This window comes from Parasteatoda tepidariorum, chromosome 6 (assembly GCF_043381705.1).
Source record: "Parasteatoda tepidariorum isolate YZ-2023 chromosome 6, CAS_Ptep_4.0, whole genome shotgun sequence".
Taxonomy (NCBI): domain Eukaryota; kingdom Metazoa; phylum Arthropoda; class Arachnida; order Araneae; family Theridiidae; genus Parasteatoda; species Parasteatoda tepidariorum.
In genome coordinates, this window is record NC_092209.1 from 26,103,370 (window position 1) to 26,109,930 (window position 6,561).

Consider the following 6,561-nt stretch of genomic DNA (forward strand, 5'->3'; position numbering starts at 1 on the left):
GTGCCGTAACTTCACCCCTCGGGGCCCTGGGGCAAAAAGTTTTGGCGGAGGTCCTTTCAAAAACTTTCAGTACTCCATCTCTAATCGTCATTTTCGCTATTTATGTATTATGTTAGCGAATATGTTTATGAAAACAAGTTATTTGTTCGCATATAAATTGGATAACAAAACATTGTAAGTTTTCCACATGGCAAAATACAAAATTTCAGCGAAATCGATTAATCCTGAGAAATTAAATTTTAAAAAAGTCGTACTTATAAAACTCAATTTCTCAAGAACTAATCAACCAATTTCGCNCAGAGTGATTACCTTCGTCAAATATTACGCTGTGCACTATTGAATACAAATAAGAGATTGAAGACGGATATACAACATTTGACATATCTTGGTATGTATCATTAAATAATCTATTTTCAACCATTTTTAAAGCTCCTTGGGTATCTAAAATCCTCTCAGGATTTATCTCATTTGCATTTCTAAAAAAGCATTCAACATCACTTATGAAATATTTCAAGTATTCTTTTGAACTCTGGCTCTTGGGATTCAAGAAATTAACTGTATCAATACTAAAAAGAAGTGAAATAAGCTGCTGACGTGTTTCATTAGAGCTATTTCCAAGCGCTTTTAAGATCGTATCAATTAGAATATATTCAGGCTTATCTTTATGAATGATTTCTTTTAGCTCACAGATAATTGAATGAACTTCTAACTCATCTTTATTCAGGGAAATTTCTACGGGAGGGTGAAGAGAGATACAATCAGATTCTTGAGTGACTTCTTTAGCCTTTATGAGAATACCGCAGAATTTTTGGGCTCTGTTGTTTTCCTTTATAACTTCTAAGATCTTCTGAATGTTCTTACGTTGAACATGAGAAAAACATACCTATATAGAATAAAATTATAAGTAAGACCTGGTAATACTTGTCAATGAAAAGTTTAATGATATTTTTTGCCCTGAATTATCCGAGGAAGATTTATCGCAATAAAATAGCTGTAAAATTTAAACCAAAGTTACACCTTCAGAAAAAGTTAAGATTTGTATAACCTTATTTTAAGTCTATAAATGTTTATATTTCGTTATTATAGTAATTAAATTATGAATTACGAGTATGAATTCTTCCTTTATGCGCCATTATATTTCAAAGTTCAATTATATTAACTCCATTTATAAAACGCCATTACAATGCAGAAAGCGCCGTTACATTGAAGAAAACACTATAACACTGAATAGAGCCTCCACACGGTTTCTTATAAGAAGTCTGCGCAGAGTACTTAAAAAGCCAACCACTTGTGCGCATGAACCCAAATTCTATTTTAAAAATACTTAAGAGAAATTTATTATATATATTTGAGAACTGAATCTATAGCGGTTGACAAGTAAATAAAACAAACCAATTATATTCATAAATTAAACAAATTTTTAGACATATATTTGCTACCCAATTTTTAATAGATTTCATATTAATTGGTTCTTTCTCTACTTGGTTTGTATTCATTCGAACATTGGATCTCGCTGAGTACGGTTGTTTTATAACCAAGCTCTGCACTGCCATGTCTACTCACCGATTCGGCCGCGGAGGGAAGACCTTCCGCACCCACCGGGAAACTAAATTCGATTTCGCAAAGATTAGAGAAAATCAGAGGAGGTTGTATGCCTGCTGTCTTCATATGGGGACTACTTTTGATAAAGATTGAGAGCTCACAAAGAGATTGCCAAAGGTCACCAAGAATCGTACTCGACCTTTCTCCTCGAACGCCTTTATGAAAGAAAGTTCATCGCAGAAGAGATGTTGAAGAAGACTCCCTGAATATTCCACTTCCAGCCATTCAGATGATAGAGGAAGTGCCTGCTGCAGAGACTCATACAACCACTGAGCCTCCTGAACCTGAAAAGACTACTGTTTAAACAGAGACAGTACCATTCACCCACATCAGAGCAGCCTGAGCCATCACCCACACCTGATGTTAGTGCTGAGAATTCCACGGAACAACCGGAATCCGAGCCCCCAAAGAAGAAGAAAATTCCTCCTTCTCAATCTACAGAGAGTACGGACATCCCATCTACTAACAACTTCACGGAACCTGTAGCCCCATCAACAGATGAGACCACAGAACAGAAACAAAATCTACAAAAAAAATTGCAGAAAACTCCTCATAAAAAGACTGTCAGAAGATTCTAAGATTTCGATCTTGGAAGAGGAACTAGCAGCCATCGGTCAGAGTTGATCAGTACAAGAAGAGGCGTGGCGAAGGATATAAGCCCCTCCCCCTTTTCCTGATCCTACTTACAGATAATCCTGAGAATAGAGAATCCATAAACATCAAGGAAATCTTCTCTACTACAGTACAGATTGAGCGATTTAGAGAAGGTCGCTATTAAATGCAATGCGACCGGTGCCGAAAATTTGGCCATACCCAAAAAAACTGTCAAAACGATCCTGCATGCATGAAGCGTGCTGGAGCTCACTTCTCATTTCAATGCACCAAACCCAGAAGTCTTCCGGCCACCTGCATTAACTGTAATGGAGAACATCCGGCCTGTTTTTCAGGCTGTAGTGCCAGGCCAAGGAGAAAACCACCTCAGAAGCAGAGGCAGCACAGGAGTGTTACCGATACAGCAAACAGATTCCTGCAGATATTCTAAGAACTGCAAGAACTACTACAGAATGAGGAGCTAGTTCAGCTGCTCCGATCTCTACTTCCCGAAAACAAGACATAGTGATCTTCACTTCTCTATCATGCTGTCCACCCAGCCAAGCAAACATCTATTTTTCTACTTAGAATTTTCATACTAATTTAAACCTCAAGGAATTACCTCATAGATTCTTATCACACGATGAAAACACCGTGTGGAGGCTTTCAGTTATAGAAGGCGTTGATAGAGCACCTTTATGTTGGGCCGGGAATTCCCCCCCCCCTCTCTTTTCTGTTCTTTAAGTTAGGTCAATCTTGAGCAGTTTCCTTATCGTTACTAGGTTTACTAGTACAAAGATCCTAAATTACTTAACAGTAGAAATCTACTTACTCTGTTGTTCCAAAAATGCCATTTAGGGAGAATTTGCAGAATGGCCTGACGATACATCGTATATAATTTCAGATAAATTTTCCACACAACTTTTTCACTAAACCAAGTATACACTAGTTTTCTAAATAGAAAAAAGATTTATTAGTAAGCATGTAGAAATTACGAGACAGATTATCCCGAATGATTATAAAAAAAAAATTTTTTTGAAGTAAAATTGCGGCAACTACGATTTACCCCTACCTTGAATTACATTATGACTAATTGACGCAGAAACAATTTAACTAATAATCTTTAAATGCATTTTAGACAAAGTATTTTTTTTATCCGTTCCAATTAATCAAGAATATTGTGTTAATAAAAGTGAGTGTAGGGAAGGCAGCAGGGTTAGCCTGGTTGGTAGGGCACTGGACCAATGTCCAAGAGTTCGTGGGTTCCTGCCGGCGGAAGACTCCCCGTGTACGTACGCTAAATATGTCGAGTCACAAAGTCATCCATGTTCCCAAAACAAATTATACCTCTGGGGTTACTGATCCAGGAGTTTTTTTTTTATAATTAATAGGTAAATTACAAAGGCTACGGAGTTGAACATTAGTAGTCGTAAATGCAAAATTGAGACGGCTGTTCAACATTATTAAATCTAACATTATCATTAAAAACATTATTAAATCTTAAATTTTGTTAATTATTATATCTTATTTAAATTGCGTTGTGCAAAAATAAATTTTATTTTAAGCTCTTGAGAAAAATACACTTTTGCTAAATTAAATTATTATGCAATTAATTATCTTTTAAAAATTAATTGACTAAAGTTTATTTGAATAAAATATCATTTTAGAACCAGATTCGGAGACAATTAAATTAGTAATCATAAATCATTTTAAAAATCAATGTAAAATCATCAACGCTACAATTAAAATATACCCCGAGTTGATTTTCAACACTACTTCTTTATATGACTTTCGTTACATTAATCATTTACTTTTTCAAAATAAAATCAGCAGATAAATTATTAAGATACACATGATTATACAAAAGATATATAAGGCAAAAATAATTTAATAATACCTGGAGTGGAGGGAATTAAAAATAAATATGTGCACGTGGGGGAAAAAAACAAACTAATTAACTATCGGGTTTTCCATTACTTGTGAGATCAAATTTAGAAAAACATTATTAATCATTAAAATTTTGAATTACCTAGGCAATTATTAAGGAAGAATTTTAAAAAAAATTAAAGCAATTTACGTTTTGGCGGCCTCTGAAATCGCCGGTGGGTCCACCGCTCACGACTAACAGCGTGTTCACGTACAGTTCTCGCTTCCTAGAAAAAAGAGGGGGGAAGGGGAATCTTTCCTGCGCGCGCAGGCGGCCTACTACAAATTGTTGATTGGTCTGACACATTGCTACGTCATGCTTTGATTACACTCCAAACTCATAGCGAACAAAAGGCATCGTTAGGGGATTTTGAGAGGCACACCTGTTACTAATTATTGTCAAGTTGGGGAAAGTTAAAGATACTATAGGGTTATTCTTTTTTAAGTCTTTGTTTGATTTCTGTCTCTTTCTGTGCCTGAACTTCATTATCCTTAATTTATGGACATGAGTGTAATAGAAATTTATCACTTAGTGACTGATGAAAAGAGCTGTGTATAAAACACTTATGTTTACATTAAAATTATATCTAATCTATTCAAATACTTAGAACGTAGCCCTTCATTCACTCTACTATAGATGAATTCAATGTTGTTACTCAGTAACAATGTACTTTTTTAAATTTCGCCTTTCCATCGCGATTATTAATTCTTTGCTAATTCATATAAAAATAATTTAAATTAAAACCTATAAATTTTTATAAATTAGAATAAAATGAATGATTATAAATTAAAAATAAAATGAATGACTATAAATTCCCGATTATCTCTTCACAGTGTTCTTGTCTCATATAATATATTTTTCAAAAAATTGTGTTTAGTCTAAGATTGAGTGCATTTATAATTTTTGCTGTGGGGGGGGGCGCACCTAAGTCTGAAACATAATCAAATAATATTAATTCTTAATATATTAATAATCAATAATATTAAGCCAGGATGTAAACACTTCCATTACAAAAATACCTGTTAGAAAAGTATATCAATTTTGAATTTTTTCACATAAATAATGAATGTAACTGAGAAGCAAGAAAATATGGACAATAGGAATTTTTTTTTGTGATCAGTAAAACAAAACTTAATGGAAAAATTATTTTTGATATAAATGTGGCATGTGTACAGATGGATGGAAATGGAATTTCTGAAGTTGAAAACAAATTGTAAAATTTGTATTGGAATTTTTTNTTTAATTTAATAGAAATTTATCACTTAGTGACTGATGAAAAGAGCTGTGTGTAAAACACTTATGTTTACATTAAAATTATATCTAATCTATTCAAATACTTGGAACGTAGCCCTTCATTCAGAATGGTAGTGCACTCTACTATAGATGAATTCAATGTTGTTACTCAGTAACAATGTACTTTTCTAAATTTCGCCTTTTCATCGCGATTATTAATTCTTTGCTAATTCATATAAAAATAATTTAAATTAAAATCTATAAATTTTTATAAATTAGAATAAAATGAATGATTATAAATTAAAAATAAAATGAATGACTATAAATTCCCGATTATCTCTTCACAGTGTTCTTGTCTCATATAATATATTTTTCAAAAAATTGTGTTTAGTCTAAGATTGAGTGCATTTATAATTTTTGCTGTGGGGGGGGGGCGGACCTAAGTCTAAAACATAATCAAATAATATTAATTCTCAGTCTTTAAGCCAGGATGTAAACATTTCCATTACAAAAATACCTGTTAGAAAAGTATATCAATTTTGAATTTTTTCACATCAAAACTTTAAAATAATGAAGGTAATTGAGAAGCAAGAAAATATGGACAATAGGAATTTTTTTTGATCAGTAAAACAAAACTTAATGGAAAAATTATTTTTGATATAAATGTGGCATGTGTACAGATGGATGGAAATGGAATTTCTGAAGTTGAAAACAAATTGTAAAATTTGTATTGGAATTTTTTTTTTAAAGAATACGTTACATTTGAATTTTCAACTGTGTAAGAATTAATCACTTTTAATGAATAAAACGTGGAAAAAAATGCAAATAATTATTAAATACAATCTAGTTTAAAGAATAAATGTGTTAGTCGAACAACATTATTATCACAATAAAACTTAATATTGATATTTCAACTGTAAATGTTGTACCTATTTTCGAACTTATTAATTATTCTTACTGTTCATGTATTTCATTTCAATTTTCAAACTCAGCTGTTTACTTGAACAATAGGGCAAAAATCTTAAACAATTTTTATCACAAAACATATCTATAATGAAACTACATAAATTATTTATGCTACGTCCTGTGATTGCTTTTTTTAGGTGCACCTAAATACTTTTCATTTTTGAATACTTATAAGTTAAATTTTTTTAACTCTAATCTGAAATATTTAGGATCATCTCAATCATCTTATCTTTCATAATTTA

The 6,561-nt window shown here is 32.3% G+C and overlaps 1 protein-coding gene and 1 long non-coding RNA gene across 4 annotated transcripts in view; both read right to left on the minus strand.

Annotated features, from left to right (window-relative positions):
- Positions 1-6,561, minus strand: part of LOC107440434 (dorsalin-1) — an 87,426-nt gene that overhangs the window by 34,583 nt on the left and 46,282 nt on the right. The gene's annotated exons all lie outside the window — the stretch shown is intronic.
- On the minus strand, positions 316-4,419 carry LOC107439818 (uncharacterized). Of its 3 annotated transcripts, none has more exons than XR_011636967.1 (3): positions 4,271-4,419; positions 3,026-3,146; positions 316-883 (listed from the first exon to the last, which is right to left on the minus strand). It is a non-coding gene; the product is annotated as an uncharacterized lncRNA (long non-coding RNA). The 3 variants fall into 3 exon arrangements; XR_011636968.1 differs by having other exon boundaries at positions 4,223-4,338; XR_011636966.1 differs by lacking the exon at positions 4,271-4,419 and adding an exon at positions 4,091-4,229.